Source organism: Liolophura sinensis, chromosome 12 (genome assembly GCF_032854445.1).
Source record: "Liolophura sinensis isolate JHLJ2023 chromosome 12, CUHK_Ljap_v2, whole genome shotgun sequence".
NCBI lineage: Eukaryota > Metazoa > Mollusca > Polyplacophora > Chitonida > Chitonidae > Liolophura > Liolophura sinensis.
In genome coordinates, this window is record NC_088306.1 from 19,818,921 (window position 1) to 19,841,532 (window position 22,612).

Below are 22,612 nucleotides of genomic sequence, written 5' to 3' on the forward strand. Positions count from 1 at the left end.
ACGGATTACGTACAGTGTGTCCTCGTTGTGCATTTTCTCCCTCACCTGAGAAATTCAAGACTTCTTACACAAAGAAAATACGTTGCGTTCCTTTCAAACGTGTGTCTTGACTAATAATAATCATTCTTTGAAAATACGTCTGTTTTAAACTGCTAAGAATTGAAGGAATGATTGCATCACTCCAGAAACGAATTAGTCTCATACCTTGGCAAGGCACGTTTCCACATTCTCTAAATGTAAATGAGTCTTCTGCATATCGCTCTCCTATTCTTTGGCCAAAAAACAGATTATTTTATGTCTTTTAAGCAATTAGTCATAAAACACATACTTATTAAATACAACTTACTGATCACGGCACGTTTCTATAGTGTAATTTAAGTAAGTCTTCTGCAAAACGCTATCTTAATCTTTGGAGAAAAAAACAAATTATTTCACGACTATTTAGCAATAAGTCACAAAACACATGCTTATTAAATACAACTTACTTATCAACGAACGTTTCTATAGGCAAGTGAAAATCTTTCTATTTATGCAAACTCCTTCAACTGTTATAGATTGGAGATTGCTCAATTTTCCTGTTAAAAAACAGCCATCAAACTCCAATTTTTTGACAGAAAGTCGCCGTGTTTCTTGGCACCTAACAAATTGTCAAAATTTAAAAACCAAGCCAAAAGTACTTCGTCTACATCGGGACGTCTTTAGGAATCGAGCTGAAATAAAAACGGGCATCACATCGTAAGTAACACAGCCATAAAAGGTATTCAAACACAAAATGTAATTTGCCGTGACCAGGATTCGAACCTGGGTTGTCTCGGCCAAAACGAGAAGTCCTAACCACTAGACTATCACGGCTTACGTACAGTGTGTCCTCGTTGTGCATTGTCTCCCTCACCTGAGAAATTCAAGACTTCTGACACAAAGAAAATACGTTGCGTTCCTTTCAAAAGTGTGTCCTGACTAATAATAATCATTCTTTGAAAATACGTCTGTTTTAAACTGCTAAGAATTGATGGAATGATTGCATCACTCCAGAAACGAATTAGTCTTATACCTTGGCAAGGCACGTTTCCACATTCTCTAAATGTAAATGAGTCTTCTGCATATCGCTCTCCTATTCTTTGGCCAAAAAACAGATTATTTTATGTCTTTTAAGCAATTAGTCATAAAACACATACTTATTAAATACAACCTACTGATCACGGCACGTTTCTATAGTGTAATTTAAATAAGTCTTCTGCAAAACGCTATCTTAATCTTTGGAGAAAAAAACAAATTATTTCACGACTTTTTAGCAATAAGTCACAAAACACATGCTTATTAAATACAACTTACTTATCAACGAACGTTTCTATAGGCAAGTTAAAATCTTCCTATTTATGCAAACTCCTTCAGCTGTTATAGATTGGAGATTGCTCAATTTTCCTGTTAAAAAACAGCCATCAAGCTCCAATTTTTGACAGAAGATCGCCGTGTTTCTTGGCACCTAACAAATTGTCAAAATTTAAAAACCAAGCCAAAAGTACTTCGTCTACATCGGGACGGCTTTAGAAATCGAGCTGGAATAAAAACGAGCATCACATCGTAAGTAACACAGCCATAAAAGATATTCAAACAATAAATGTAATTTGCCGTGACCAGGATTCGAACCTGGGTTGTCTCGGCCACAACGAGAAGTCCTAACCACTAGACTATCACGGCTTACGTACAGTGTGTCCTCGTTGCGCATTTTCTCCCTCACTTGAGAAATTCAAGACTTCTGACACGAAGAAAATACGTTGCGTTCCTTTCAAAGGTGTGTCCTGTCTGACTTATTTTCCGTTCAATTCTTCATTAAAAATACGCCTCTCTTAAACAGTCGCCAATTGATGGAATGATTGCATAACACCGGAAACCAAATATTCTGATACCTTGGCATAACATGTTTCCAATTTCTCTAAATTTAAATGAGTCTTCTGCATGACGCTCTCGTGTTCTTTGACCAGAAAAACAAATTATTTCAAGCCTTTTTAGCAATAAGTCACAAAACACACTTGCTTATTAAATACAACTTACTTATCAACGAACGTTTCTATAAACCAGTTAAAATCTTTCTATTGATGCAAGCTCGGTCAGCTGCTATAGTCCGGTGAATGCTCAATTTTCCTGTTAAAATACAGCCATCAAACTCCAATATCTTGACAGAAAGTCGCAGTGTTTCTTGGCACCCAAAAAATTGTCAAAATTTAAAAACCAAGCCAAAAGTACTTCGTCTACATCGGGACGTCCTTAGAAATCGAGCTGGAATATAAACGGGCATCACATCGTAAGTAACACAGCCATAAAAGATATTCAAACACAAAATGTAATTTGCCGTGACCAGGATTCGAACCTGGGTTGTCTCGGCCACAACGAGAAGTCCTAACCACTAGACTATCACGGCTTACGTACAGTGTGTCCTCGTTGCGCACTGTCTCCCACACTTGAGAAATTCAAGACTTCTGATTCATACTTAACACTTTACCTTCCTTTGAAAGTTCTGTCCTGTCTGCCTTAAATTCTGTTCAATCATTCTTTGAAAATACGTCTGTTTTAAACTGCTAAGAATTGATGGAATGACTGCATAACTCCGGAAACGAATTACTCTTATACCTTGGCAAGGCACGTTTCCACATTCTCTAAATGTAAATGAGTCTTCTGCATATCGCTCTCCTATTCTTTGGCCAAAAAACAGATTACTTTATGTCTTTTAAGCAATAAGTCATAAAACACATAGTTATTAAATACAACTTACTGATCACGGCACGTTTCTATAGTGTAATTTAAATAAGTCTTCTGCAAGACTCTATCTTAATCTTTGGAGAAAAAAACAAATTATTTCACGCCTTTTTAGCAATAAGTCATAAAACACATGCTTATGAAATACAACTTATTTATTAACGAACGTTTCTATAGGCCAGTTAAAATATTCCTATTTATGCAAATTCCTTCAGCTGTTATAGATTGGAGATTGCTCAATTTTCCTGTTAAAAAACAGCCATCAAGCTCCAATTTTTTGACAGAAGATAGCCGTGTTTCTTGGCACCCAACAAATTATCAAAATTTAAAAACCAAGCCAAAAGCACTTTCGTCTACATCGGGACGGCTTTAGAAATCGAGCTGGAATAAAAACGAGCATCACATCGTAAGTAACACAGCCATAAAAGATATTCAAACACAAAATGTAATTTGCCGTGACCAGGATTCGTTGCGCATTTTCTCCCTCACTTGAGAAATTCAAGACTTCTGACACGAAGAAAATACGTTGCGTTCCTTTCAAAGGTGTGTCCTGTCTGACTAATTTTCCGTTCAATTCTTCATTAAAAATACGTCTCTCTTAAACAGTCGCCAATTGATGGAATGATTGCATAACACCAAAAACCAATTATTCTGATACCTTGGCATAACATGTTTCCAATTTCTCTAAATTTAAATGAGTCTTCTGCATGACGCTCTCGTATTCTTTGACCAGAAAAACAAATTATTTCAAGCCTTTTTAGCAATAAGTCACAAAACACACTTGCTTATTAAATACAACTTACTCATCAACGAACGTTTCTATAGGCCAGTTAAAATCTTTTTATTTATGCAAGCTCGGTCAGCTGTTATAGTCCGGTGAATGCTCAATTTTCCTGTTAAAATACAGCCATCAAACTCTAATATTTTGACAGAAACTCGCAGTGTTTCTTGGCACCCAAAAAATTGTCAAAATTTAAAAACCAAGCCAAAAGTACTTCGTCTACATCGGGACGTCTTTAGAAATCGAGCTGGAATATAAACGGGCATCACATCGTAAGTAACACAGCCATAAAAGATATTCAAACACAAAATGTAATTTGCCGTGACCAGGATTCGAACCTGGGTTGTCTCGGCCACAACGAAAAGTCCTAACCACTAGACTATCACGGCTTACGTACAGTGTGTCCTCGTTGCGCACTGTCTCCCACACTTGAGAAATTCAAGACTTCTGATTCAAACTTAACACATTACCTTCCTTTAAAAGTTCTGTCCTGTCTGCCTTAAATTCTGTTCAATCATTCTTTGAAAATACGTCTGTTTTAAACTGCTAAGAATTGATGGAATGATTGCATCACTCCGGAAACCAATTAGTCTTATACCTTGGCAAGGCACGTTTCCACATTCTCTAAATGTAAATGAGTCTTCTGCATATCGCTCTCCTATTCTTTGGCCAAAAAACAGATTACTTTATGTCTTTTAAGCAATAAGTCATAAAACACATAGTTATGAAATACAACTTACTGATCACGGCACGTTTCTATAGTGTCATTTAAATACGTCTTCTGCAAAACGCTATCTTTATCTTTGGAGAAAAAAGCAAATTATTTCACGCCTTTTTAGCAAAAAGTCACAAAACACATGCTTATGAAATACAACTTATTTATTAACGAACGTTTCTATAGGCCAGTTAAAATCTTCCTATTTATGCAAACTACTTCATCTGTTATAGATTGGAGATTGCTCAATTTTCCTGTTAAAAAACAGCCATCAAGCTCCAATTTTTTGACAGAAGATCGCCGTGTTTCTTGTCACCTAACAAATTGTCAAAATTTAAAAACCAAGCCAAAAGTACTTCGTCTACATCGGGACGGCTTTAGGAATCGAGCTGAAATAAAAACGGGCATCACATCGTAAGTAACACAGCCATAAAAGATATTCAAACAATAAATGTAATTTGCCGTGAACAGGATTCGAACCTGGGTTGTCTCGGCCACAACGAGAAGTCCTAACCACTAGACTATCACGGCTTACGTACAGTGTGTCCTCGTTGTGCATTTTCTCCCTCACTTGAGAAATTCAAGACTTCTGACACAAAGAAAACACGTTGCGTTCCTTTCAAACGTGTGTCCTGTCTGACTAATATTCCGTTCAATCCTTCATTAAAAATACGCCTCTCTTAAACAGTCGCCATTTGATGGAATGATTGCATAACACCGGAAACCAATTATTCTGATACCTTGGCATAACATGTTTCCAATTTCTCGAAATTTAAATGAGTCTTCTGCATGACGCTCTCGTATTCTTTAACCAGAAAAACAAATTATTTCAAGCCTTTTTAGTAATAAGTCACAAAACACACATGCTTATTAAATACAACTTACTTATCAACGAACGTTTCTATAGGCCAGTTAAAATCTTTCTATTTATGCAAGCTCGGTCAGCTGTTATAATCCGGTGAATGCTCAATTTTCCTGTTAAAATACAGCCATCAAACTCCAATTTTTTGACAGAAAGTCGCAGTGTTTCTTGGCACCCAAAAAATTGTCAAAATTTAAAAACCAAGCCAAAAGTACTTCGTCTACATCGGGACGTCCTTAGAAATCGAGCTGGAATAAAAACGGGCATCACATCGTAAGTAACACAGCCATAAAAGATATTTAAACAAAAAATGTAATTTGCCGTGACCAGGATTCGAACCTGGGTTGTCTCGGCCACAACGAGAAGTCCTAACCACTAGACTATCACGGCTTACGTACAGTGTGTCCTCGTTGTGCATTTTCTCCCTCACTTGAGAAATTCAAGACTTCTGATTCAAACTTAACACATTACCATCCTTTATAAGTTCTGTCCTGTCTGCCTTAAATTCTGTTCAATCATTCTTTGAAAATACGTCTGTTTTAAACTGCTAAGAATTGATGGAATGATTGCATCGTTCTGGAAACGAATTAGTCTTATACCTTGGCAAGGCACGTTTCCACATTCTCTAAATGTAAATGAGTCTTCAATATCGCTCTCCTATTCTTTGGCCAAAAAACAGATTACTTTATGTCTTTTAAGCAATAAGTCATAAAACACATAGTTATTAAATACAACCTACTGATCACGGCACGTTTCTATAGTGTCATTTAAATAAGTCTTCTGCAAAACGCTATCTTAATCTTTGGAGAAAAAAGCAAATTATTTCACGCCTTTTTAGCAAAAAGTCACAAAACACATGCTTATGAAATACAACTTATTTATTAACGAACGTTTCTATAGGCCAGTTAAAATCTTCCTATTTATGCAAACTACTTCATCTGTTATAGATTGGAGATTGCTCAATTTTCCTGTTAAAAAACAGCCATCAAGCTCCAATTTTTTGACAGAAGATCGCCGTGTTTCTTGTCACCTAACAAATTGTCAAAATTTAAAAACCAAACCAAAAGTACTTCGTCTACATCGGGACGGCTTTAGGAATCGAGCTGAAATAAAAACGGGCATCACATCGTAAGTAACACAGCCATAAAAGATATTCAAACAATAAATGTAATTTGCCGTGAACAGGATTCGAACCTGGGTTGTCTCGGCCACAACGAGAAGTCCTAACCACTAGACTATCACGGCTTACGTACAGTGTGTCCTCGTTGTGCATTTTCTCCCTCACTTGAGAAATTCAAGACTTCTGACACAAAGAAAACACGTTGCGTTCCTTTCAAACGTGTGTCCTGTCTGACTAATATTCCGTTCAATCCTTCATTAAAAATACGTCTCTCTTAAACAGTCGCCATTTGATGGAATGATTGCATAACACCGGAAACCAATTATTCTGATACCTTGGCATAACATGTTTCCAATTTCTCGAAATTTAAATGAGTCTTCTGCATGACGCTCTCGTATTCTTTAACCAGAAAAACAAATTATTTCAAGCCTTTTTAGTAATAAGTCACAAAACACACATGCTTATTAAATACAACTTACTTATCAACGAACGTTTCTATAGGCCAGTTAAAATCTTTCTATTTATGCAAGCTCGGTCAGCTGTTATAATCCGGTGAATGCTCAATTTTCCTGTTAAAATACAGCCATCAAACTCCAATTTTTTGACAGAAAGTCGCAGTGTTTCTTGGCACCCAAAAAATTGTCAAAATTTAAAAACCAAGCCAAAAGTACTTCGTCTACATCGGGACGTCTTTAGAAATCGAGCTGGAATAAAAACGGGCATCACATCGTAAGTAACACAGCCATAAAAGATATTTAAACAAAAAATGTAATTTGCCGTGACCAGGATTCGAACCTGGGTTGTCTCGGCCACAACGAGAAGTCCTAACCACTAGACTATCACGGCTTACGTACAGTGTGTCCTCGTTGTGCATTTTCTCCCTCACTTGAGAAATTCAAGACTTCTGATTCAAACTTAACACATTACCATCCTTTATAAGTTCTGTCCTGTCTGCCTTAAATTCTGTTCAATCATTCTTTGAAAATACGTCTGTTTTAAACTGCTAAGAATTGATGGAATGATTGCATCGTTCTGGAAACGAATTAGTCTTATACCTTGGCAAGGCACGTTTCCACATTCTCTAAATGTAAATGAGTCTTCTGCATATCGCTCTCCTATTCTTTGGCCAAAAAACAGATTACTTTATGTCTTTTAAGCAATAAGTCATAAAACACATAGTTATTAAATACAACCTACTGATCACGGCCCCTTTCTATAGTGTAATTTAAATGAGTCTTCTGCATAACGCTATCTTAATCTTTAGAGAAAAAAACAAATTATTTCAAGCCTTTTTAGCAATAAGTCACAAAACACATGCTTATGAAAGACAACTTATTTATCAACGAACGTTTCTATAGGCAAGTGAAAATCTTCCTACTTATGCAAACTCCTTCAGCTGTTATAGATTGGAGATTGCTCAACTTTCCTGTTAAAATACAGCCATCAAGCTCCAATTTTTTGACAGAAGATCGCCGTGTTTCTTGTCACCTAACAAATTGTCAAAATTTAAAAACCAAGCCAAAAGTACTTCGTCTACATCGGGACGTCTTTAGGAATCGAGCTGAAATAAAAACGGGCATCACATCGTAAGTAACACAGCCATAAAAGATATTCAAACACAAAATGTAATTTGCCGTGACCAGGATTCGAACCTGGGTTGTCTCGGCCACAACGAGAAGTCCTAACCACTAGACTATCACGGCTTACGTACAGTGTGTCCTCGTTGCGCATTTTCTCCCTCACTTGAGAAATTCAAGAACTTCTGATTCAAACTAAACACGTTGCGTTCCTTTAAAAGTTCTGTCCTGTCTGCCTTAAATTCTGTTCAATCATTCTTTGAAAATACGTCTGTTTTAAACTGCTAAGAATTGATGGAATGATTGCATCACTCCGGAAACGAATTAGTCTTATACCTTGGCAAGGCACGTTTCCACATTCTCTAAATGTAAATGAGTCTTCTGCATATCGCTCTCCTATTCTTTGGCCAAAAAACAGATTATTTTATGTCTTTTAAGCAATAAGTCATAAAACACATACTTATTAAATACAACCTACTGATCACGGCCCCTTTCTATAGTGTAATTTAAATAAGTCTTCTGCATAACGCTATCTTAATCTTTGGAGAAAAAAAACAAATTATTTTACGCCTTTTTAGCAATAAGTCACAAAACACATGCTTATGAAAGACAACTTATTTATCAACGAACGTTTCTATAGGCAAGTGAAAATCTTCCTATTTATGCAAACTCCTTCAGCTGTTATAGATTGGAGATTGCTCAATTTTCCTGTTAAAATACAGCCATCAAGCTCCAATTTTTTGACAGAAGATCGCCGTGTTTCTTGGCACCTAACAAATTGTCAAAATTTAAAAACCAAGCCAAAAGTACTTCGTCTACATCGGGACGTCTTTAGGAATCGAGCTGAAATAAAAACGGGCATCACATCGTAAGTAACACAGCCATAAAAGATATTCAAACACAAAATGTAATTTGCCGTGACCAGGATTCGAACCTGGGTTGTCTCGGCCACAACGAGAAGTCCTAACCACTAGACTATCACGGCTAACGTACAGTGTGTCCTCGTTGCGCATTTTCTCCCTCACTTGAGAAATTCAAGAACTTCTGATTCAAACTAAACACGTTGCGTTCCTTTAAAAGTTCTGTCCTGTCTGCCTTAAATTCTGTTCAATCATTCTTTGAAAATACGTCTGTTTTAAACTGCTAAGAATTGATGGAATGATTGCATCACTCTGGAAACGAATTAGTCTTATACCTTGGCAAGGCACGTTTCCACATTCTCTAAATGTAAATGAGTCTTCTGCATATCGCTCTCCTATTCTTTGGCCAAAAAACAGATTATTTTATGTCTTTTAAGCAATTAGTCATAAAACACATACTTATTAAATACAACTTACTGATCACGGCACGTTTCTATAGTGTAATTTAAATAAGTCTTCTGCAAAACGCTATCTTAATCTTTGGAGAAAAAAACAAATTATTTCACGACTTTTTAGCAATAAGTCACAAAACACATGCTTATTAAATACAACTTACTTATCAACGAACGTTTCTATAGGCAAGTGAAAATCTTCCTATTTATGCAAACTCCTTCCGCTGTTATAGATTGGAGATTGCTCAATTTTCCTGTTAAAAAACAGCCATCAAGCTCCAATTTTTGACAGAAGATCGCCGTGTTTCTTGGCACCTAACAAATTGTCAAAATTTAAAAACCAAGCCAAAAGTACTTCGTCTACATCGGAACGGCTTTAGAAATAGAGCTGGAATAAAAACGAGCATCACATCGTAAGTAACACAGACATAAAAGATATTCAAACAATAAATGTAATTTGCCGTGACCAGGATTCGAACCTGGGTTGTCTCGGCCACAGCGAGAAGTCTTAACCACTAGACTATCACGGCTTACGTACAGTGTGTCCTCGTTGCGCATTTTCTCCCTCACTTGAGAAATTCAAGACTTCTGACACAAAGAAAACAGGTTGCGTTCCTTTAAAAGGTGTGTCCTGTCTGCCTAATATTCCGTTCAATCCTTCATTAAAAATACGTCTCCCTTAAACAGTCGCCAATTGATGAAATGATTGCATAACACCGGAAACCAATTATTCTGATACCTTGGCATAACATGTTTCCAATTTCTCTCAATTTAAATGAGTCTTCTGCATGAGGCTCTCGTATTCTTTGACCAGAAAAACAAATTATTTCAAACCTTTTTAGCAATAAGTCACAAAACACACATGCTTATTAAATACAACTTACTTATCAACGAACGTTTCTATAGGCCAGTGAAAATCTTTCTATTTATGCAAGCTCGATCAGGTGTTATAGTCCGGTGAATGCTCAATTTTCCTGTTAAAATCCAGCCATCAAACTCCAATATTTTGACAGAAAGTCGCAGTGTTTCTTGGCACCCAAAAAATTGTCAAATTTTAAAAACCAAGCCAAAAGTACTTCGTATACATCGGGACGTCTTTAGAAATCGAGCTGGAATAAAAACGGGAATCACATCGTAAGTAACATAGCCATAATAGTTTTTTAAAGACAAAATGTAATCTGCCGTGACCAGGATTCGAACCTGGGTTGTCTCGGCCACAACGAGAAGTCCTAACCACTAGACTATCACGGCTTACGTACGTTTTTGTTCCTTTCAAAGGTGTGTCCTCTCTGACTAATATTCCGTTCAATCCTTCATTAAAAATACGTCTCTCTTAAACAGTCGCCAATTGATGGAATGATTGCATGACACAGGAAACCAATTATTCTGATACCTTGGCATAACATGTTTCCAATTTCTCTAAATTTAAATGAGTCTTCTGCATGACGCTCTCGTATTCTTTGACCAGAAAAACAAATTATTTCAAGCCTTTTTAGCAATAAGTCACAAAACACACATGCTTATTAAATACAACTTACTTTCAACGAACGTTTCTATAAAACAGTTAAAATCTTTCTATTTATGCAAGCTCGGTCAGCTGCTATAGTCCGGTGAATGCTCAATTTTCCTGTTAAAATACAGCCATCAAACTCCAATATTTTGACAGAAAGTCGCAGTGTTTCTTGGCACCCAAAAAATTGTCAAAATTTAAAAACCAAGCCAAAAGTACTTCGTCTACATCAGGACGTCTTTAGAAATCGAGCTGGAATATAAACGGGCATCACATCGTAAGTAACACAGCCATAAAAGATATTCAAACACAAAATGTAATTTGCCGTGACCAGGATTCGAACCTTGGTTGTCTCGGCCACAACGAGAAGTCCTAACCACTAGACTATCACGGCTTACGTACAGTGTGTCCTCGTTGAGCATTGTCTCCCTCACTTGAGAAATTCAAGACTTCTGATTCAAACTTAACACGTTGCGTTCCTTTAAAAGTTCTGTCCTGTCTGCCTTAAATTCTGTTCAATCATTCTTTGAAAATACGTCTGTTTTAAACTGCTAAGAATTGATGGAATGATTGCATCACTCCGGAAACAAATTAGTCTTATACCTTGGCAAGGCACGTTTCCACATTCTCTAAATGTAAATGAGTCTTCTGCATATCGCTCTCCTATTCTTTGGCCAAAAAACAGATTACTTTATGTCTTTTAAGCAATACGTCATAAAACACATACTTATTAAATACAACTTACTGATCACGGCACGTTTCTATAGTGTAATTTAAATAAGTCTTCTGCATAACGCTATCTTAATCTTTGGAGAAAAAAAACAAATTATTTCACGCCTTTTTAGCAATAAGTCACAAAACACATGCTTATTAAATACAACTTACTTATCAACGAACGTTTCTATAGGCAAGTGAAAATCTTCCTATTTATGCAAACTCCTTCAGCTGTTATAGATTGGAGATTGCTCAATTTTCCTGTTAAAAAACAGCCATCAAGCTCCAATTTTTTGACAGAAGATCGCCGTGTTTCTTGGCACCCAACAAATTGTCAAAATTTAAAAACAAAGCCAAAAGTACTTCGTCTACATCAGGACGGCTTTAGAAATCGAGCTGGAATAAAAACGAGCATCACATCGTAAGTAACACAGCCATAAAAGATATTCAAAGAATAAATGTAATTTGCCGTGACCAGGATTCGAACCTGGGTTGTCTCGGCCACAACGAGAAGTCCTAACCACTAGACTATCACGGCTTACGTACAGTGTGTCCTCGTTGTGCATTTTCTCCCTCACCTGAGAAATTCAAGACTTCTGACACAAAGAAAATACGTTGCGTTCCTTTCAAAGGTGTGTCCTGTCTGACTAATTTTTCGTTCAATCCTTCATTAAAAATACGTCTCTCTCAAACAGTCGCCAATTGATGGAATGATTGCATAACACCAAAAACCAATTATTCTGATACCTTGGCATAACATGTTTCCAATTTCTCTAAATTTAAATGAGTCTTCTGCATGACGCTCTCGTATTCTTTAACCAGAAAAACAAATTATTTCAAGCCCTCTTAGCAATAAGTCACAAAAGACACCTGCTTATTAAATACAACTTACTTATCAACGAACGTTTCTATAGGCCAGTTAAAATCTTTCTATTTATGCAAGCTCGGTCAGCTGTTATAGTCCGGTGAATGCTCAATTTTCCTGTTAAAATCCAGCCATCAAACTCCAATATTTTGACAGAAAGTCGCCGTGTTTCTTGGCACCCAAAAAATTGTCAAAATTTAAAAACCAAGCCAAAAGTAATTTTTTTTTTTTTTTTTTTTTTTTTTTTTGAGAATTGTTGAATTTATTCCCAGATTGTCATCAAATACACAAGATTTAACAATACCCGGCTATCACAAACTTTTGAAATCACAAGGCAGTCTTAATTAAAATAAAATATCACAGAAAAGATGACTGCTTTGTGAATAGAACAATTGCACATTAGCTGCTCATTTCAATAAATACACTAATTTATCATTCCGTAATGTACAGAAGACTTTGTTTATACACCAGATTTTCTCGAAAGATGGCCTGTCTAGTCGAAAAAAGTCAACATGAATACGGGTTTTAATTATTCCTTTGGCGGCCTTAACAATAGCAACAGAATCCCTGTTTTTTTTTCTGAAATATTATGTCGTTGCGTGCACACCAAATACTAAACTGAAGAACACATATGACATACACCATCACAGCTCTAACTTCCTGGTTAAAGGTGGAATTGAATACCTTGTAAATTAATGTTTCCGAGTCCATATTTGGTAGGTAGTTCGCAAACAAAACAAATATCCGGTTAAAGTCATTAAACACATCCTGAACGATTTTACATTGTACAAACAGATGTTGCCGAGTTTCAGACAGGGAGCAAAAAACACACAAGTCATCGGTGGCTACATTTCTCCTAAGAAGTTTTTCCTTAACGGGCAAAATGTCATGAACCAACTTGTAACTGAAGTTGACCAAGTTGTGATCTAAGAATTGATGAAAAACAGTTTTCCATATTCTAACCCAGTCCAAATGCGGCATAGACACCATTGCTCTTGGACAATGTACTATTTTTGTTACAAAATATTCATAAATATACCTGTTTGAACACAATGTTACAGGTTGCTGTACACCTGTGGTAAATTCTCTCCAGGCGCTCAAGGCCAGTCTATAAAAAGGTGGAATGTTTTCAGAATGTGGGACATTGGAACGACAGAATTCACGACAAACATGTCTTAGGGGTAAACCCAACCAATAGATGGCAAAGTATTTCCATTCCGCTGTTGTTCCATGAATTAATTTTAAAACATGCCGAGTAACAAGTGCTTTTATTTTACAATCTATATTATGTACGTTTAGACCTCCATTCCCTATTTTATTATGTACGACAACTGTCTTCAAACTTTCGGGCTTGTTATCCCACAAAAATCTGAACACAGTTTGGGAACATTGATTGACACATTTAGGTGGCAATAGAGTACACTGTGCAGAAAACCATAAAACAGCTAAAGCAACTGTATTAATTAAGACAGACCTCCCCCGTAGGGTCAAATATCTTCCATTCCATGCTGATACATGTTTCTTTACCTTACTTAAAACACGCTCAGAATTGAGTTCTGTTTGATCTGGTCCAAAAAATACCCCACAAATTTTTGAATTTGTAGTGATGTTAAGCCCACCACTGTGCACGTTAGTTTCGTCCCAGCTACCAATGGGAAGAACCGTGCTTTTCAACAAGTTGAGTTTTGCTCCTGAGGCTTTTCCATAACTTTCTGCTAGTTTAATTACATGCGGAACAGAACTCTCTTCAGATAAAATTGCAGTCGTATCATCTGCAAATGCCGACACTCTTGTTTCCTTATTTGTGCCGGGTAACCGTACACCATTAATTTCGTCATTGTTTCTAATGGCGGCTATAAAGGGCTCTAAGGACAAAACATACAATAATGGTGACAAAGAACAACCCTGTCGGACACCTCGACTCAGTTTAAATTCTTCTGTTATGTGCCCGTTCACAATAACACTACTTGTAATGTCAGTATATAATAATTGCACCCACTTACAAAAGTCGGGTCCGAAGTTAAATTTCTCTAAACATTTGAACAAAAATGACCAGTCTACTCTGTCAAAAGCTTTCTCTTGGTCTAAGTTAAGAAAGCATCCTTTTAAATCTTTTTGTTCAACATAATCATATGTATTTCGTAATAAGTGAAGGTTGTCAAAAATACTTCGGCCTGGTATTCCACATGTCTGATTCTGAAGTACAATTGTATCGATCACATTTTTTAACCGATTGCACAAAGCTTTAGAAACAATCTTATAATCTACATTTAGTAAGCTAATTGGCCTCCAGTTTTGTATGCTTTCGGCATTGTCGGGGACCTTACATAATAGTGTGATTAACCCAGAACGCTGTGAATTACTTAATCTACCCAAGTTAAAACAGTGATTAACTACATCCGTAAACACACCCGAAAACAGTGGCCAAAATTGTACATAAAACTCTGCTGGCAAACCGTCGCATCCCGGCGAACGGTTTTTAGACATATTTTTTACTGCAAAAAACAACTCCTGTTCAGTCAAAAGGCCTTCGCAGGCAGTTTTACAATCGTCATTTAACATCGGAAGCGATGACAAGAACTCATCTTGAATGGAGGAGTCAGTATCTTGTTCAGTATACAATTTCATATAATACGACCTTATACACTTAGCAATGCCTTCCTGAGATTCATGGGATATTGAAGAATCACTATGACAAGTAATACTTTTGATCATCTTCTTTCTGCCCCTACCAACTTCTCGTCTAATGAAATATTTGGTTTGTTTTTCTCCCTGATCAAAATGAACAGCTTTAGCACGGATAACCGCTCCCGCATGATTCGACTTATAAAGGGCATTTAGAGTCTTTTTCACATTGTCAATACGCTCACAGTTAATGATTGGACTAGATTTCAACGCATTTAATTCTTGTTCAAGTACCAACAAATCACGTTTTTTGTTCATAGATTTTTCCTTACAGTAACTCCGAATCCTATCTTTACATTCCCCTTTAAATGTCTCCCATCTGTCTATTAGATCTGCATGACCAGTTGTACAGACACAGAAAATATCATGGAAGACGGATTTAATATCATCAACAAGCTCCGTGTCATTTAACACAGAAGTATTACACTTCCAGTAGAACGGCCCCCATGAAATGACATCTTCAAAAGAGATATCAAAAAACAAACACGAATGATCAGAAAAAGACACATGTACAGCATCACACTGGGTTACATACTTAAACACAGCGTTAGGGATATAAAATCTATCCAATCTACTGGCACACTGGCGCCTAGACCACGTGTAACAATTCTTATCCGGATGCAGTTTCCTAAAAATATCACAAATACCAAAATCTCTTTTCAAATTATTAATTTCGTCCACTCCATCATTCCTTACATTAGTGGCACAGCCAGTTCTATCTAATTCAATGCTCTCAACACAATTAAAATCCCCACCCATAATAACCAACTCACTGCCCTGCATCACATTATCTAGATTAGAAATGAACTCTTTTCTTTCCTTTGGATTATTAGGGGCATATACACAAACAAGGTTTAAAGCAGTGTTGTTGAGCTCAACCCTAAGGCTTATGTAGCGACCGTTAGGGCACCTCTGTATTTTCCGTATAAAGCAGTCTACCGTATACCTAATAATTATTCCCACCCCACAACTTCGATTTGACCCATACGCCCACCTTGCATCGCCTGGGATTTGCAAATATTTAGTGTCATTATAGTTTTCGAAGTGTGTTTCCTGTAAGAATAGTACATCAATTCCTTTATCGAAAACAAATTGCTTGACATGTTCTTGTTTAGACGGATCCCGTAAACCATTAATGTTTAAAGTCCCAAAACGAATATTATTTAAGCTCATTATACAAGTAAGTAAAGGTAGAGCGTACATACCCATTGTGGTCAAATAAGAGAGTCCTAATTACGCTACAAATCATTTGTCTCTTTTCATTCGCTGCCTCGCACGAGAAGCAAGCGATTTTCTTTTCCTGTATTCCAGAAGCATGGTGTCCCCCTCCTGAGATGGGGTCGGCGTCATACAGTCTGACGACTGATCGGCATCAACACCATCATAATCAGTAGGATGGGAACTGGGCGGGATAGATGACGCTGCCTCTTCGGCTGTACTGCCATTGTCCAACTTAGCTCGCTTTTCCTCGACTGGGACTGGTGAACGCACGTCGGGAGCGTGCACGTCAGCCACGACCACATTCTTCACCCTTGGGACAGCTGATGACGTTTCATTATCACCAACATCCACTTCTTCGGTGTTCTTAGTATTCTCCCGGACGTCCATCTCCTTATCAGACTCGCTGTCGTCGCTGACGTCTTCATCGGCGCTGTCGTCACCATTCCCGTCGATTTCGTCTTCGTTCTCCTCGCTGTCTTGAACCAGTTCCATAGCAGGTGCGTTGAATGGGTCTTCATCGTCGCTGACGTCAACATCAATGTCATCTTGTTTTACGACGTCTTCCTTATTATACTGGCGCATAGTCGGTAGGTTTCCCTTAACTCGCGCCGCGTACGACATTGCTCTCGCACAACAGTCACTGACCGTATGAAGCCCTGAGTCACACATTCGGCATTGATTTGTACAGTCCTTCTCTGTATGAGGATTCTCATGGGGGGAGAAACCGTCGCAGTTAGAACACCACAGTGCTCTACACTCTGCCGCCTTGTGTGATTTTTGGCCACACTTCCGACATTCATAAGTTTGCCCGGGGTAGGTAAACATAACAATGTCACCACCGAAATTAATAAAATTTGGTACATAACGAACTTTGTGACACCTAAATCTGTAAATCCGAATACCTGTCCGAACATGTGAGAGCTCCGGGTCTGAAAATCTGGGTTTCGTCACACCCAGGCATTCACCATAGGGTTTCAAAGCTGCCTCGATAGTGTCATCTGACATTTCATCCGGTGCCCAGTGGGCCGTCAGATTCAGGTAAACTGACGACGCGGGCATAATGGACCACGTCGTTCCATTTATAACAACATTGGATTTACTCACTAGGGCATTATGCCCAGCCACTGTAGACACGCGGAGATAGAAGTGTTTCTTTAAATAATTCTTCTGAAAACTTATTAGCTCTGTCTTGATATTTAACACACTTGACAGAAAAGGAATAAAGTCCCTCTGGACAGCCGTAGAAAATGCCGGGCTGCTTCGTGTAGAGATTGACACAGACAAAGTTCTGCTTGGCCTGTTTACAGGCGAAAACGACACGGGCTTGGACATACCTGATCCAACGGGGCACACGCCCTTCACCAAACAGTAACCACTGGCCAAACTCAAGCTCTGTGGGCTCCCAGATCACCAAAAAATCAGTATCAAAAACAAGCGTTGTTGTTGCACAAATGTGTAAACAGCAGAGAATAACCGACACGTCCGTTCACTTCGGCGTCTAGCACACTCCTTCACCAAAAGTACTTCGTCTACATCGGGACGTCTTTAGGAATCGAACTGAAATAAAAACGGGCATCACATCGTAAGTAACACAGCCATAAAAGATATTCAAACACAAAATGTGATTTGCCGTGACCAGGATTCGAACCTGGGTTGTCTCGGCCACAACGAGAAGTCCTAACCACTAGACTATCACGGCTTACGTACAGTGTGTCCTCGTTGCGCATTTTCTCCCTCGCTTGAGAAATTCAAGAACTTCTGATTCAAACTAAACACGTTGCGTTCCTTTAAAAGTTCTGTCCTGTCTGCCTTAAATTCTGTTCAATCATTCTTTGAAAATACGTCTGTTTTAAACTGCTAAGAATTGATGGAATGATTGCATCACTCTGGAAACGAATTAGTCTTATACCTTGGCAAGGCACGATTCCACATTCTCTAAATGTAAATGAGTCTTCTGCATATCGCTCTCCTATTCTTTGGCCAAAAAACAGATTATTTTATGTCTTTTAAGCAATTAGTCATAAAACACATACTTATTAAATACAACTTACTGATCACGGCACATTTCTATAGTGTAATTTAAATAAGTCTTCTGCAAAACGCTATCTTAATCTTTGGAGAAAAAAACAAATTATTTCACGACTTTTTAGCAATAAGTCACAAAACACATGCTTGTTAAATACAACTTACTTATCAACGAACGTTTCTATAGGCAAGTGAAAATCTTCCTATTTATGCAAACTCCTTCAGCTGTTATAGATTGGAGATTGCTCAATTTTCCTGTTAAAAAACAGCCATCAAGCTCCAATTTTTGACAGAAGATCGCCGTGTTTCTTGGCACCCAACAAATTGTCAAAATTTAAAAACCAAGCCAAAGGTACTTCGTCTACATCGGGACGGCTTTAGAAATCGAGCTGGAATAAAAACGAGCATCACATTGTAAGTAACACAGCCATAAAAGATATTCAAACACAAAATGTAATCCGCCGGGACCAGGATTCGAACCTGGGTTGTCTCGGCCACAATGAGAAGTCCTAACCACTAGACTATCACGGCTTACGTACAGTGTGTCCTCGTTGCGCATTTTCTCCCTCACTTGAGAAATTCAAGACTTCTGACACAAAGAAAACACGTTGCGTTCCTTTTAAAGGTGTGTCCTGTCTGCCTAATATTCCGTTCAATCCTTCATTAAAAATACGTCTCTCTTAAACAGTCGCCAATTGATGAAATGATTGCATAACACCGGAAACCAATTATTCTAATACCTCGGCATAACATGTTTCCAATTTCTCTCAATTTAAATGAGTCTTCTGCATGAGGCTCTCGTATTGTTTGACCAGAAAAACAAATTATTTCAAACCATTTTAGCAATAAGTCACAAAACACACATGCTTATTAAATACAACTTACTTATCAACGAACGTTTCTATAGGCCAGTGAAAATCTTTCTATTTATGCAAGCTCGGTCAGCTGTTATAGTCCGGTGAATGCTCAATTTTCCTGTTAAAATCCAGCCATCAAACTCCAATATTTTGACAGAAAGTCGCCGTGTTTCTTGGCACCCAAAAAATTGTCAAAATTTAAAAACCAAGCCAAAAGTACTTCGTATACATCGGGACGTCTTCAGAAATCGAGCTGGAATAAAAACGGGAATCACATCGTAAGTAACATAGCCATAATAGTTTTTTAAACACAAAATGTAATCTCCCGTGACCAGGATTCGAACCTGGGTTGTCTCGGCCACAATGAGAAGTCCTAACCACTAGACTATCACGGCTTACGTACGTTTTGTCCTCGTTGAGAATTTTATCCCACACTTGAGAAATTCAAGACTTCTCACACAAAGAAAACACGTTGCGTTCCTTTCAAAGGTGTGTCCTGTCTGACTAATATTCCGTTCAATCCTTCATTAAAAATACGTCTCTCTTAAACAGTCGCCAATTGATGGAATGATTGCATAACACCAAAAACCAATTATTCTGATACCTTGGCATAACATGTTTCCAATTTCTCTCAATTTAAATGAGTCTTCTGCATGAGGCTCTCGTACTCTTTGACCAGAAAAACAAACTTTTTCAAGCCCTTTTAGCAATAAGTCACAAAACACACATGCTTATAAAATACAACTTACTTATCAACGAACGTTTCTATAGGCCAGTTAAAATCTTTTTATTTATGCAAGCTCGGTCAGCTGTTATAGTCCGGTGAATGCTCAATTTTCCTGTTAAAATACAGCCATCAAACTCCAATTTTTGGACAGAAAGTCGCAGTGTTTCTTGGCACCCAAAAAATTGTCAAAATTTAAAAACCAAGCCAAAAGTACTTCGTCTACATCGGGACGTCTTTAGAAATCGAGCTGGAATATAAACGGGCATCACATCGTAAGTAACACAGCCATAAAAGATATTCAAAGAATAAATGTAATTTGCCGTGACCAGGATTCGAACCTGGGTTGTCTCGGCCACAACGAGAAGTCCTAACCACTAGACTATCACGGCTTACGTACAGTGTGTCCTCGTTGAGCATTGTCTCCCTCACTTGAGAAATTCAAGACTTCTGATTCAAACTAAACACGTTGCGTTCCTTTAAAAGTTCTGTCCTGTCTGCCTTAAATTCTGTTCAATCATTCTTTGAAAATACGTCTGTTTTAAACTGCTAAGAATTGATGGAATGATTGCATCACTCTGGAAACGAATTAGTCTTATACCTTGGCAAGGCACGTTTCCACATTCTCTAAATGTAAATGAGTCTTCTGCATAACGCTATCTTAATCTTTGGAGAAAAAAACAAATTATTTCACGCCTTTTTAGCAATAAGTCACAAAACACATGCTTATTAAATACAACTTACTTATCAACGAACGTTTCTATAGGCAAGTGAAAATCTTCCTCTTTATGCAAATTCCTTCATCTGTTATAGATTGGAGATTGCTCAATTTTTCTGTTAAAAAAGAGCCATTAAGCTCCAATTTTTTGACAGAAGATCGTTGTGTTTCTTGGCACCCAACAAATTGTCAAAATTTAAAAACAAAGCCAAAAGTACTTCGTCTACATCGGGACGGCTTTAGAAATCGAGCTGGAATAAAAACGAGCATCACATCGTAAGTAACACAGCCATAAAAGATATTCAAACAATAAATGTAATTTGCCGTGACCAGAATTCGAACATGGGTTGTCTCGGCCACAACGAAAAGTCCTAACCACTAGACTATCACGGCTTACGTACAATGTGTCCTCGTTGCGCATTTTCTCCCTCACTTGAGAAATTCAAGACTTCTGACACAAAGAAAATACGTTGCGTTCCTTTTAAAGGTGTGTCCTGTCTGACTTATTTTCCGTTCAATTCTTCATTAAAAATACGTCTCTCTTAAACAGTCGCCAATTGATGGAATGATTGCATAACACCAAAAACCAATTATTCTGATACCTTGGCATAACATGTTTCCAATTTCTCTAAATTTAAATGAGTCTTCTGCATGAGGCTCTCGTATTCTTTGACCAGAAAAACAAATTATTTCAAGCCTTTTTAGTAATAAGTCACAAAACACACATGCTTATTAAATACAACTTACTCATCAGCGAACGTTTCTATAGGCCAGTTAAAATCTTTTTATTTATGCAAGCTCGGTCAGCTGTTATAGTCCGGTGAATGCTCAATTTTCCTGTTAAAATACAGCCATCAAACTCCAATATTTTGACAGAAAGTCGCAGTGTTTCTTGGCAAACAAAAAATTGTCAAAATTTAAAAACCAAGCCAAAAGTACTTCGTCCACATCGGGACGTCTTTAGAAATCGAGCTGGAATATAAACGGGCATCACATCGTAAGTAACACAGCCATAAAAGATATTCAAACACAAAATGTAATTTGCTGTGACCAGGATTCGAACCTGGGTTGTCTCGGCCACAACGAGAAGTCCTAACCACTAGACTATCACGGCTTACGTACAGTGTGTCCTCGTTGCGCACTGTCTCCCACACTTGAGAAATTCAAGACTTCTGATTCAAACTTAACACATTACCTTCCTTTAAAAGTTCTGTCCTGTCTGCCTTAAATTCTGTTCAATCATTCTTTGAAAATACGTCTGTTTTAAACTGCTAAGAATTGATGGAATGATTGCATCACTCTGGAAACGAATTAGTCTTATACCTTGGCAAGGCACGTTTCCACATTCTCTAAATGTAAATGAGTCTTCAATATCGCTCTCCTATTCTTTGGCCAAAAAACAGATTACTTTATGTCTTTTAAGCAATAAGTCATAAAACACATAGTTATGAAATACAACTTACTGATCACGGCACGTTTCTATAGTGTAATTTAAATAAGTCTTCTGCAAAACGCTATCTTAATCTTTGGAGAAAAAAACAAATTATTTTACGCCTTTTTAGCAAAAAGTCACAAAACACATGCTTATGAAAGACAACTTATTTATTAACGAATGTTTCTATAGGCCAGTTAAAATCTTCCTATTTATGCAAACTCCTTCAGCTGTTATAGATTGGAGATTGCTCAATTTTCCTGTTAAAAAACAGCCATCAAGCTCCAATTTTTTGACAAAAGATCGCCGTTTTTCTTGTGCCCTAACAAATTGTCAAAATTTAAAAACCAAGCCAAAAGTACTTCGTCTACATCGGGACGGCTTTAGGAATCGAGCTGAAAAAAAAACGGGCATCACATCGTAAGTAACACAGCCATAAAAGATATTCAAACAATAAATGTAATTTGCCGTGACCAGGCTTCGAACCTGGGTTGTCTCGGCCACAACGAGAAGTCCTAACCACTAGACTATCACGGCTTACGTACAGTGTGTCCTCGTTGCGCATTTTCTCCCTCACTTGAGAAATTCAAGACTTCTGATTCAAACTTAACACATTACGTTCCTTTAAAAGTTCAGTCCTGTCTGCCTTAAATTCTGTTCAATCATTCTTTGAAAATACGTCTGTTTTAAACTGCTAAGAATTGATGGAATGATTGCATCACTCCGGAAACGAATTAGTC

The 22,612-nt window shown here is 37.6% G+C and overlaps 18 non-coding genes across 18 annotated transcripts; all 18 read right to left on the reverse strand.

Moving 5' to 3' along the window:
- Positions 1-780: 780 nt before the first annotated feature.
- Trnaq-uug (transfer RNA glutamine (anticodon UUG)) lies at positions 781-852 on the reverse strand. Its single transcript has one exon. It is a non-coding gene; the product is annotated as a tRNA-Gln (tRNA).
- A 774-nt stretch (positions 853-1,626) lies between these two features.
- Positions 1,627-1,698, reverse strand: Trnah-gug (transfer RNA histidin (anticodon GUG)). The gene has a single exon. It is a non-coding gene; the product is annotated as a tRNA-His (tRNA).
- Positions 1,699-2,347: 649 nt separating this feature from the next.
- On the reverse strand, positions 2,348-2,419 carry Trnah-gug (transfer RNA histidin (anticodon GUG)). The gene has a single exon. It is a non-coding gene; the product is annotated as a tRNA-His (tRNA).
- Positions 2,420-3,852: 1,433 nt separating this feature from the next.
- Positions 3,853-3,924, reverse strand: Trnah-gug (transfer RNA histidin (anticodon GUG)). Its single transcript has one exon. It is a non-coding gene; the product is annotated as a tRNA-His (tRNA).
- A 785-nt stretch (positions 3,925-4,709) lies between these two features.
- On the reverse strand, positions 4,710-4,781 carry Trnah-gug (transfer RNA histidin (anticodon GUG)). Its single transcript has one exon. It is a non-coding gene; the product is annotated as a tRNA-His (tRNA).
- A 649-nt stretch (positions 4,782-5,430) lies between these two features.
- On the reverse strand, positions 5,431-5,502 carry Trnah-gug (transfer RNA histidin (anticodon GUG)). Its single transcript has one exon. It is a non-coding gene; the product is annotated as a tRNA-His (tRNA).
- A 783-nt stretch (positions 5,503-6,285) lies between these two features.
- Trnah-gug (transfer RNA histidin (anticodon GUG)) lies at positions 6,286-6,357 on the reverse strand. Its single transcript has one exon. It is a non-coding gene; the product is annotated as a tRNA-His (tRNA).
- A 649-nt stretch (positions 6,358-7,006) lies between these two features.
- On the reverse strand, positions 7,007-7,078 carry Trnah-gug (transfer RNA histidin (anticodon GUG)). Its single transcript has one exon. It is a non-coding gene; the product is annotated as a tRNA-His (tRNA).
- A 785-nt stretch (positions 7,079-7,863) lies between these two features.
- Positions 7,864-7,935, reverse strand: Trnah-gug (transfer RNA histidin (anticodon GUG)). Its single transcript has one exon. It is a non-coding gene; the product is annotated as a tRNA-His (tRNA).
- Positions 7,936-8,722: 787 nt separating this feature from the next.
- Trnah-gug (transfer RNA histidin (anticodon GUG)) lies at positions 8,723-8,794 on the reverse strand. Its single transcript has one exon. It is a non-coding gene; the product is annotated as a tRNA-His (tRNA).
- A 785-nt stretch (positions 8,795-9,579) lies between these two features.
- Positions 9,580-9,651, reverse strand: Trnah-gug (transfer RNA histidin (anticodon GUG)). The gene has a single exon. It is a non-coding gene; the product is annotated as a tRNA-His (tRNA).
- Positions 9,652-10,300: 649 nt separating this feature from the next.
- Trnah-gug (transfer RNA histidin (anticodon GUG)) lies at positions 10,301-10,372 on the reverse strand. The gene has a single exon. It is a non-coding gene; the product is annotated as a tRNA-His (tRNA).
- Positions 10,373-10,953: 581 nt separating this feature from the next.
- Positions 10,954-11,025, reverse strand: Trnah-gug (transfer RNA histidin (anticodon GUG)). The gene has a single exon. It is a non-coding gene; the product is annotated as a tRNA-His (tRNA).
- A 786-nt stretch (positions 11,026-11,811) lies between these two features.
- Positions 11,812-11,883, reverse strand: Trnah-gug (transfer RNA histidin (anticodon GUG)). Its single transcript has one exon. It is a non-coding gene; the product is annotated as a tRNA-His (tRNA).
- Positions 11,884-17,743: 5,860 nt separating this feature from the next.
- On the reverse strand, positions 17,744-17,815 carry Trnah-gug (transfer RNA histidin (anticodon GUG)). Its single transcript has one exon. It is a non-coding gene; the product is annotated as a tRNA-His (tRNA).
- Positions 17,816-20,042: 2,227 nt separating this feature from the next.
- On the reverse strand, positions 20,043-20,114 carry Trnah-gug (transfer RNA histidin (anticodon GUG)). The gene has a single exon. It is a non-coding gene; the product is annotated as a tRNA-His (tRNA).
- A 1,368-nt stretch (positions 20,115-21,482) lies between these two features.
- Positions 21,483-21,554, reverse strand: Trnah-gug (transfer RNA histidin (anticodon GUG)). The gene has a single exon. It is a non-coding gene; the product is annotated as a tRNA-His (tRNA).
- A 783-nt stretch (positions 21,555-22,337) lies between these two features.
- On the reverse strand, positions 22,338-22,409 carry Trnah-gug (transfer RNA histidin (anticodon GUG)). The gene has a single exon. It is a non-coding gene; the product is annotated as a tRNA-His (tRNA).
- Between the last annotated feature and the right edge of the window lie 203 nt (positions 22,410-22,612).